Source organism: Acomys russatus, chromosome X, assembly GCF_903995435.1.
Source record: "Acomys russatus chromosome X, mAcoRus1.1, whole genome shotgun sequence".
Taxonomy (NCBI): Eukaryota; Metazoa; Chordata; class Mammalia; order Rodentia; family Muridae; genus Acomys; species Acomys russatus.
In genome coordinates, this window is record NC_067169.1 from 25,505,402 (window position 1) to 25,516,695 (window position 11,294).

The 11,294-nt window shown below is 36.5% G+C and overlaps 1 protein-coding gene across 2 annotated transcripts in view; it reads right to left on the minus strand.

Annotated features, from left to right (window-relative positions):
- The window catches only part of Mid1 (midline 1), a 351,166-nt gene extending 343,243 nt beyond the window's left edge, over positions 1-7,923 (minus strand). The window contains exon 1 of one of the 2 annotated variants that reach the window (XM_051141312.1): positions 7,733-7,923. The gene's annotated coding sequence lies outside the window, so the exon portion shown is untranslated. The remainder of the gene's footprint in view (positions 1-7,732) is intronic. The other variant, XM_051141306.1, reaches the window with a different exon arrangement.
- Between the last annotated feature and the right edge of the window lie 3,371 nt (positions 7,924-11,294).

Below are 11,294 nucleotides of genomic sequence, written 5' to 3' on the forward strand. Positions count from 1 at the left end.
TGGTAGCGACTTGTATCCAACAATGCTAGAACACCTGCAGAGATAGAGTGAATCTATAGAGCTTAACCCTTTCCTCCCCCCTCATACTCTGGGTTTCCTATCCCTACCCCCTTCCAGGCTGTGGCTTTCATTATCTGAGGGCTCCCTTTAATAAGAGAATATTTAGCACATAGAGATGCATTTTCTAAGGTCAGACAGTGGAATCACACATATTATAAAATTATTTTGAGAAAAGAATGTTAGGATAGAATTCCCTCCAGGGAGCATGAAGTTAACCATGTGCCCATTGGCTAATGTAAACTCTTGGATTACACGTCCTAAGTCCTAAATCTTCTTACAAGTGATAAGGGAATTCAACAGAAAAAGTCTAGCTTGTTCCTATACAAGATGCTTTAATCCAAGATGAAGAGAAGCTGGAGTGAAAATGAAGGAATTGAAGGTAGTAGCTTCCCTGTGCATTATCAACAAGGAGAAATCTTCACTTAGGGAAAGTAACAATGTTAAGTTCTCTGCTGGCACACCACACCATATCACATCACAGCAGAACATACCACCCATATTCTACCCCCAGAAAGTTATTAATCTCCTTCTAACTTGCAGCAGTAGTGAGCTTGTGGGATTATTACTGCATAAGATTTACAAAGAAGTGTAAGTGTGCACAACTCTTTGTATTGTACTTGCAACACTTAATGCAAATGTTTCTTGCATAATTTTTAACATATCATCTGAGATATTACACAGCCAGTGAATGGAATAATACCATTTAGCCTCAAAATATACCTTTTCTACTACACTGAGCTACAAATAATTCATCTTCCTTCCCAAGACAGGTTAGCATGCCTTACTCCTAACTTCAACAATACTACAACTATTTCTATAGTTATGTGAACTAAATTTGTCCTAGAAGTTTTCTTAGTCACCACTTACCTGTTCCATTTTTTATTTACCCCGAAATATCATTAACATTTATCTATTTCTTTTCATCTCTATGACCATGGCACAAGTGTATGGAGATATCTTCTTTCCCAGGCAGCTTTCCTTGGTCCAATTTGATCCATGTCAAATCATTATGATACTCCTTATATCTAACCTATTTTCCAAGTCTCTGCCAATGTGGACTTTTCCAAAGACAAATGTCACCCTTTATTGAAAATTTTCTAGTAGAATCTGATCATTTTCTTTTGCTCTAAACATAATGACCCTGTTCTTTCCTTCTTATTCTCTACATCTACATCCCTTTCTAATGGATGAGGTTCCTAACTTCACTGTTGATTAGCTAAACCCTCCTACTGTGATATTATGGCACACGTGGCTCTACATTAGAACTTTTACTTCTTTTAGAACGCCATTGCTATTGGTTATGTGATATTTTATCCATGTTTATCTCTTGTGATGGAATAGTATCTACATAAATCCAGGTTCCACTTAAGTCTGTAAAGTCATAAATATTGTTAAATGGACAGACAATGAGTATTCTCTTTGCACTTGGAATCTGAAACTACATAGGTTTATCTTATCTATAGTTTTTATTTTATGTATGCAGATGAGGCAAATACAATTTTAAATATATCTAAAAAGTGCATTCAATAACTGTAGCATAAAGTAGTTCTATTACAAATTAGATTCGTTTCTTAAGGATATATAATTACAAGAGGTGGTGTCAGAAATTCAGCGAAAATATTTCTAATATAGGAGCACTTGATCCACATCTGGTGAAGGTCTATCACTTCTTCATCCACCATATGGATCCCACTTGCCTTAATAAGGAGAGAAGTCTTGCTAGGGCATGTCAGATCATGGGACAAACTCCTGTCTTGGGCAACATATCAGATTAAATGTTTCCTTCTGCTAGGATGAGGTGTGGTACATGAGGACTAAGGATGACCTTGGAGGTATCATACCATGAGAAAAGACAACCCTAGAAACAACTGAAAAATCATTACTGAAGCCAGGAAGACATTCTTTTTTTTTTTTTTTAAAGAAAAAATTGTTATTTTTTCCCAATGAATTTTCTAACCCAGTAGTTCCTGTTACTGCTTATGGAAAACTTTCGAGCTATTAAACTGATAAACACAAAGCAAACACTTTTCTTCATTATAAAATGTGTGATTTGGGGGGAAAGCCTTCACAGGTAGCAATCTGTAAGCAGATAACATAGACTATTATAGAAATCTTTAGATAAAGAGTCTTAAACAGAAAACCTTACAGGGTGCGATGGCTGTTCATGGTTGTCAACTTGACTACACCTGGAATTAGCTAAACCCCAAGACTTGTGGATACCTGTGAGGGATTTATTCCTAGTTAAACTATTTGAAGTTGGAAGACCCACTTCTAATCTGGATCTTTGAGATGGAAAGATACACCCTCTAACATAGATCTTTTGAGATGGGAGGATATACTTTTAATGTGGTTCACACCTTCTGCTAGCAACCTATATAAAGGACATAGAAAAAGGAAGCTTGCTTTCTCTTTGTCTGCTTTCTCTAGCTCTCACTAACAAATCTATTACTTCACTGGCATTAGAGCCTACTTCTTCAGGTTTCTGGCATATACAAAAGACCAGCTGGAATATCCAGCCTTTTGGACTGAACAACTATTGGATTCTTGACTTTCCATTGGTAGACAGACATTTTTGGACTAGCTGGATAACAGCCTATAAGCCACTCTAATAAATCATATCTATTTATTTAATAAATAAATACATGTAATAAATATAATATATAATAAGTGTATTAATCAGACATAATCCTATAAATAGAATCATTCTATCAATTTTGTTCCTCTAGAGAACCCTGATAATACACAGGTAATACAAAAGGCAAAATAACCTGGTACAGACATTAGGAGTCCTCATGTGTCACTGAACCACGATTTTTAAATAGGTTAAGTGGGTCATCAATGTATGTCTACTTCCACTTTTTCAGTCCTATAATTATTTAATGGAAGATACCTAATCCACCACATTCATTTCAGAACCAACAAATATGTATTGACTGACTTCATGCCCAGCATCATATCACATGTGTTCACAGACATGACCATTTTGATATATATATATATATATATATATATATATATATATATATATATATATAATGTTTAATAAAATGCCTATCCATATACCTGTCAATAGCTGAAGTAATCAAATCACATGGCCCAACCCATCATTCGCAGCTTCAGAAGAAATGTGGGAAACACTACCATTATTTTGTTTCACAACTTTAAGCCAAGTTGGAATAAATGTGTTATCTGTTCTCCTGTACTTTATATCTGCTTTGTTCCCTAAGGCAAGACATGATGAGGACGTTAGTGTGGATATAAATAAATGTATAATTAGATACTCAGGGGAGGATAATTTTGGTTTAAATATCCAAGGCCTCTGTTGCAGAACAATACCCATAAATAATACAACATTTCCTGGCTCAAGCTCTTTGACAAAAATCCCAATTCTGTCACGTGTTAAAACTCAAACTGTCAAAATGAGAAGGTTCTGCTTAATTTCATTTCTGTCTCAAATTGAAACAAGTGAAGAGCAACCCACAAGAGATTGTGAGCATACTCCTTCACACACAAGTCAAGGTATCCTCAACGCAGAGGAGGTTATTAAGTACCAGGCATAGCAGAGAATGCAGTATTCCCCAGAGCTCTGTAGTCTACTTTTGTTTTTCTTTAAAAATGAAAATTAACATATGAGCTCTGTTGGGTTAAAAGTCACAACAGTATGAGTTCCATTGTGTTAAAAATCACAACAGCTGCTGTTGTCTACTTCACAAGAACTGTTACTAAAACTCCTACCTTAATGACTCCCAGTGGAGCTGAGCCACTATCCAAAGTTCTTGAAGTACCTAGTGTTCTAGAAATGTCTCTTGTCTGTGTGGTTCCCTAAGAAATCCTGACAACTCAAGAGAGAACAGTCATTTTTTATTTGCTATGCTGGAAATGGAATCCAAGGTAGTATGCATGCTAATCAAACACTCGACCAAAGAACCCAACCTCAATGACATAGTGGTATTGTAAATATATTAACAAAAGTGCTACCATCAAGTACTCTGTCATTTAGAGGTGCCTTGCAGGGAGATTCTAGTGCTTTCCTTCTTCTGTCAGCATATGAAACTCCTTGGTATCCTCTTACCTGGACCTTACTTGGTTATTCAAATAATCTTACCATGCCAGTTAACTATCCAGTGCATCACAGTGTGCTACATCTTTAGAGAAGAAGTTCTGATTTAAAGACTGATCAGCAAAAAATAATTTAGTGAATAAATGACTCAATAATGAACTACATTTCACATGCTGGATACAAATCACATTATGAGATTGTCTTTACATGGTTCTTGTTATCTGTTGCAAAGGACACAGTAAAAGTTCATATTTCTCTATAACATGCCTTTCCTTCAGAGTGCAAAACACAGGACTTCAGAAAACACTTGATAAATATTTGCTGAATGAATGCTACGGGAATTAATAATACAAAATATTTTAAAAGGTAATTGATATCAAATGTTAGGCAGAAGAAGGTACAAAAAGCTCACCAAAGATCACAAGGCTGGCAGAGCTTAGTACCAAGTTTGGTGCTCTGTCCAAGTAAGGAACTCTAATTTAATAAATAACTGAAATTTTTTGCTTCTTTTTGAGACATTGTTTCTCTGTGTAGCCTTGGCTGTCCTGGAGTCACTTTGTAGACCAGGCTGGCCTCGAACTCACAGCAATCCACCTGCCTCTGCCTCCCCAGTGCTAGGATTACAGGCGTGCACCGCCTTTTAAAGTCTGTGCTTTATTTATGTTCATTGCTCTTTGGCTAAGCTACATTGATGTTAGGAGAATCCTAACCAAACACCAACTTGAAAAATGATAAGAGAAGTAATAATTGAATTATATATACAGATATATAATATGTATACTACATATACTATACATAACATAATATATAGACTAAAACTGTCATTACCTTTTGAAAAAAACATTAAGCCTGGAATAACATACACACAGAGAGAAGGAGGATATATACAACATCCATCTGAAAATAAATAGCATAGACAGGGTTTGAAAAGTCCAGTGATCTCAGGGAAGATAATAAAAACTGTGATACTTTTTTTTGACTCCTAAAGCTAACAAATTTATAGCATTTTGATTTGATTCATCAGTATCATGGGCTTGGATTGTCTCTGGCAGTTTCCTTTCCTTTACACATTATATCAAGTGTACAAAATGATCAAATTTGTGCAGTATATTGGGAAAACAGAGGTCTAGAAATCATCTTTAAAGCATGATGCATCCAAATCCAGATTACTGCCCAAGATGCCAAGAAACATAAACAAATAGGCATGTCTGCAGCACACTGATAAGCAGTGGTAGGCAGCCCATCTACTGGCCAGCTTTTATTTAAAGAATGTGCCTTTAGATAACCAGATACCATACAAAAAGAATCCCAATCCATCAGCCATTAGTAAGCTTGTAGCTAAGTATACATTATAGGATGCATACCACACTTCTTTCAGGAAGTTGCAACTCGTGAACATATCAAAGATCTCAGAAGAAATGGTTGTGCCTGCCAGACTGGGAATTTTGGCGGGGGGGGGGGGGGCGGGGCGGGAGTCACATTGTAGGAAAGCTACTATCATCTCATAGTTTTAAAGATCCTGCTAAACAGTTGCATGCTTCACACCAGAACATAGCACCAGTCATTTAGAGGGGTTAACGTAAAAATATAGCATCTAACTGTCTTATATTTAAAGATTATTTGGACACTAAATGAATTTAATCTTCAAGAAGAAATCCACATGGAACTCTGATAATGCCAAAGTGTCCCATTCCATAATCAGTATTGTTACCCCTAAGTGAGCTTGGGAGGAGCCTGGGATGCATATATTCTACAGCTAGTACTGCCAATCACTTGTAGCAACTCCGATATCACTGGCAGGGAGGCTTCTAAGTATGAAATCCAGAATCTTTATGAAGGGACCCTCATCCTCTGTGGCCCAGGAGACTTTTATATCTTCCTGGTTATATATTCCTTGGCTGTTAATGTAATCAGTATGTAATAACAATGTACACATCAACTCACAAGAAAAAGGGTAGGCATGCCAGTAGATTTGGCTTGGGGCCAGCTCATTGGCAGCATGGTGAGACAACCTGGTATTAAACCATCTGTTATTAAGCATACATTTTAAAATAGTGTTCTGTGTGTCCTGGGTGACTCACGCCCCCTGATAGCAGCACAATATTAGGACTCTCCCCCTTTTTTCTCTAGCAGCACTCTGCAGATAACAAACTTTAAACATTTGCATTGTTCCCTTCCTGCTCATGCTATTTAGAATTTTATTCAATAACATGTCTCCCATATGATACACTCTTTTTTCCCCACTTCTTTCTCATGTCAGTGAGAAAGCATTTAAACTGTGTTGTGAAGCATAGTTGTTCTGCTTAGAGTCAGGACCCCAAGTAAAATGGTCCAGAGCTTTTGCCCTTATGAATACTCAGATGCAGTCTGTATTAAGCCAATAGCCTTACTACAATGAGAAAAGTAGAATATGATTTTCAATTAAAAACAAAAAGTGCTCATTCTTTCGAAGCTGTTGGAACTGGTTATTTATTATTTATATTAATTTAGGAAATTAACTTCTCATTATCTCAAATCTGCCAACAGGTCCTTATTGCCACCTGTTGCCATCAGTAGCACAATCCCCCTACACAAATTTTTAGGATTAAATATTCCTTTGAAAGATGAGCAGTCACATCACTTAACAAAACTATCAATTCAGTAAATCACCTTGCCTTGCAAAAATAAATGTTACAATTTACAAATTTACAATTTTGTACTTTCAAATCAATTTTGACAAGTATAAAAAAAGTAACTTTCATTTTAAAGTTTTTACCTATGCATCAGAACTGGTGAAAACAGGTTATTCACAATTCCTTTCCCAGTTGCCTTTTATAATTGACAATTTCCAAGTATAACTAAAATGTCCCTGTAAGTTTGCTAAGCACTTTCACATTCCCGTATTTAATTACATTCAGACTCAGAGTTTTATATATGTATAGAGCACAGCCAAATTTTAACTCAATTGACCACAGTGCCCTTGACATACGCCTTATTCATCACTTGCACCTTATATAGAAACAGGCACATGCTACTTGTCAAAATGCAAAAGTGAATTTCTATATGTTGTCTAGAACAAAGGAGCTTGCTCTGTTTCTTTCTCTCCTCTGTGTCTCAGAAGGTGTCCTTTATTACATGTACAGGATACAAGTATTTTGTTCCCCGTGAATGAAAAATGATACCTTCAGACTGCCTTTTTTAAAATGACAAATTCTGTTTCTGCAGACTATCACCCTGCCTGTGGATTTAAGAATCGCTCTTAGATTTACTCTTACTTCCTCTGGGACTCGGCAGAGTTCCTTTCAAAACACCCCCAAACTCATCTGCAGTGTTTCAGAGCGCAAGAAAGATGAGAAAGTTTGCTCTTCACGATGGTCTGGAAACTCTTGCGTGGAAAAAAAAAACCCTTTCAGGAAGGAGTAAGGTGCTAGAATTATTGCCTCGGTAGATTTTTGGTGTGCAAAGCCCAGAGAGAAAGTTGGCTGGAGGTACCGGGCTAAGCATTGTGTTTGTTCAGGAAGGAGCTGTTGGGGTTAGAGGCTGAGCAATGCCTCTCCCTGTGCTTCCTGGGTGAGAGCACTGAGGCGTGCCCCTTAGCAGAAGCAAGCAGAGAGAGGGAGCATTAAGACTCACCGGCTTCCCCATTTTTCCCAGGATCTGATGTTTGTTCCTCAGTTGGGAGCTGGAAGAAGCAAACCTGTGGGTCCTCCAAGCAGGCTGCTCAGGGGCAAGTACGAGCTCTGCTCCTCGCCTCCGATCAGCTGAATGGCTGGGGCGTTCAGGAAGCTTGCTCTGTCCAGCTGGGAATCGCTCCCCCTCTCCAGGGTGTGTGCTTACATGCCTCTCAGTTAGAGCAAAAAAATATGCCAAACTCAGGTCAGCCTAACAGGTTTCCTTATATAGGTAAACATGAATTGCATTCCTGGTGAAAGAAGTTAACTAGGAACCCCTGTAACCTAGTTAACTCTATATGTGCCAGAAGAGCTCAGTTGGGCTGCAGAAGGTTTGGTTGCAGTACAAAGGGATTTGTGGGATTTAATTAAAATCATCTTTACCCTGGCAGTGTGAAAAAATTGGCCCCTTTAGTGTAACTGAGAGTTAGCAGCTAGTATTTTATATCATGCACCGTGACCAACCTTATATTATCCGAAGGCATTGCAGGGAGAAAAATCAAAGCATAGGATACCATGATTTGTTTTTCACGGTTTTAAAAATAGGGCAATTAATTTTGAGATTATTTTCCAATAAGTAAACATAGGACATAAAGGAAACGAGAAGAGAATAAAATTCCACAAAACAAGGTACGACAGCCTTATTTGAGCCTAGCAACTAAGCGTTTTTAACTTTCCGAGGTCTTTAGTAGATAAAACAATATAAACATTTGATGTTTATTTGTTTTTGTGATGCAATGATTGCTACTATATTTCAGATGGATGAAATATCAGATAATGATATCTTGGCAGTAATAATCCTCCCTAACCCACATATTAGCACATTATTTGATTGGATTCAAAGAAGAAATGTAAGATTTGTGAATTTGCATGATTGTATATAAAAAGTCCTAAGCAATTTTACAGACTTAAGAAGATGAGAAATACATCCTTGGGTGAAATATATAGATAGAAGAGGCCTAACTCTAGTTTGAATATAGTTTAAAATATGATACATGTAGATTTTCTGATACTTGACTATTTCTCTGTACTTCTGTCTCTTAGTAAAGTAGTAATTCTTTTTTTATTTTATTCTATTCCATTAACGACATAATAAGAAGCAAAGATGTAAGATTTTCCTATGCTTTTAATGTAGATAAAGGCTGTCTAATAAGTATAAGTGATCCTTTTAAAAAACCACTTGCTTTTATTGTGTCTGCCAGCTGACTGCTCCTTGAATAGTGACAACCTTATTAAAAATACCTTAGTGATGTTTTGGTTCCCTGCTTCAGAAAGGAGAGAGAATGGATGTTGACATGCCACTGAAGCCAGCATCAATGCAAACTGATCACAAAGAATTTCACTAATTGCACAGTCAAGAAGAATAACTAAACTTTGAACAGCATTTCATTTTGGGCAAAGCCAATCACTCTTCTTATCTCAATAGGAATGCTATAAAGCGTGTGTTATTTCCTTTTCACAATAATAAAATGAGCTCAGAAAGATATAGTGATTAGCCCTCCAAAATCTCAGGATCAGTTTGTGGTAAATCCCATTCCACAGATCTTCTAGAATTAACTCCAATAACATTTCTAAAATTAAAATCAATTTTAAGAGACAGAAGAACATTAAAATGATACTTTCCCATGCACAAATTTATTTTAAATAGTAATATGTTCAGAAAGTTTGAATATAATATGCAAACTAATTAAAATAAAAAAATTTCTATAGTCATAATTTATTGATAAGATGACTGCATTTGAATATGTCCAAACAGAGCATAAAACAAGAACAGAAGTGCACTTTTATCAAATGCGAGTTTGGGTTTTAAAATACTATAAATATATGACTTTCAAAGTATTGCACTTTTTACCTGTTTACAGGATATATAACCTTGTTATATCAAGTTAAGACCCATCTTGATTCCTCCATTGGAAGGCATATTAGTGTGTCCTCTTTATTTGGTTTTTACTAATATTTAAAATTTGGTGCCATGCCAGGTAAATTGCTTTCATTAATATAGTCTATGTATGATCCTGCCGTCTTTATGTCCTCGTAATTCTCGCTGAAGCAAGTTCTGTTTATGCAGGAACTTTAGAATTTATTAACATGTTGTTACAAGACAAAGAATGCCTTTTTCCCAGAGGAGGGTAAAGCTTTAAATGTCTTAAGCTGGCTTCCAAATTTATTCTTGAAACTCTTAATAAACAACTGTTTAGGTTTTAAACACAAATACTATAGAATATAATTATTAAATTAGAACTTCAAGATGAAATTGGGATATTGAAGTAGCTTCTTTCAAAGAGGAAACATAAGTCTCTGTGAATTCCAGTTTGGAAAACTGAAGAAATTGTTTGAGAAAAGCTGGGTCACTGAGGCAGCATGAATACAACCTAACCAAATATGACCTCAGTTAGAGAATATGTACAGCTGAGTAATTACACTGTGTGAAAAAAAAATAAAACAAAACTGCACTTATGGGAAAGTAAATAAAATATAGGACTTACTTGAAGTGTGGAAAATACCATTGTGGTCTAAAGAAAATATTAGGGGACAGACTTTAGAAATTCAGGATTTATATCTAATGAGCAGTTGAGCTACATTTCAAACCTTGGTCCATCAGACACTGGAATGCTTGCTATTTCTGCTCCACCCCAAGTATGCCACACTATTCAAGGAGCTGCAAATGAGTTAGTGGCAGAAAAGGCTTTGATGTCTCTTCTTGGATGTGTGACTTTTGGGAAAGTTGCTTAAAATCCATGACTCTCACCTACCTACAAAGTGAAAGTGAAGCAAAACAAAGCAAAACAAAAACCAAATAGCTCTACATTTCTGAGATGTCTGGAACTAACTCATAAGATTGCATGTCAACAAGTCTATACATACTACTGATACTTCTTTTAGCCCAAGCTCTTATCTGTGTTCTAGGTAAACAATTATAGGCAAGTTATATATAGGCTAAATATAAGCAAGCTGACCATGGAGCTATTTACAATCTATACTGCCCAATGTGAAACTATAACCAAAGAGTGTTCCATGGAAGATATACATAAATATAAGAATTTTACTAAATGGATGCCATTCATCCTGCTACTCTCACTGTGAATAGTTCAAGTATTTTAACTAACTAAAGGCTGATCTTACCATGATGAAGCCTTGTAGCTCTGAGCTGAGCCAAATAAATTAAATACCAAAGAAAAGTAAAATATGATTCATTAGTCATATCATGAGGGTGTCCTTTTTCTTTTTTTTATTTTATTAATTTATTCAGATTTGTATTCAATTGTTATCCCATCACTTGTATCCTCCGGCTCCTCCCCCCCCTCTTCCTTTCACCCTATTCCCCTCCCCTGGGTCTATGACCAAGCGGGTCTGCTCAAAACTACTGCACTAACCAAGGACAATACAAGTAGTAAACATCGAACCCTTACTCTGATCTACCCAATGGACAGGACATTCTCCACAGTTGAGTGGAGAGTGAGGACTGACTCTAACATGAACTCTGGTGCCCCATATTGGACAAACTCCCCTTGTGGTGAGGCCTG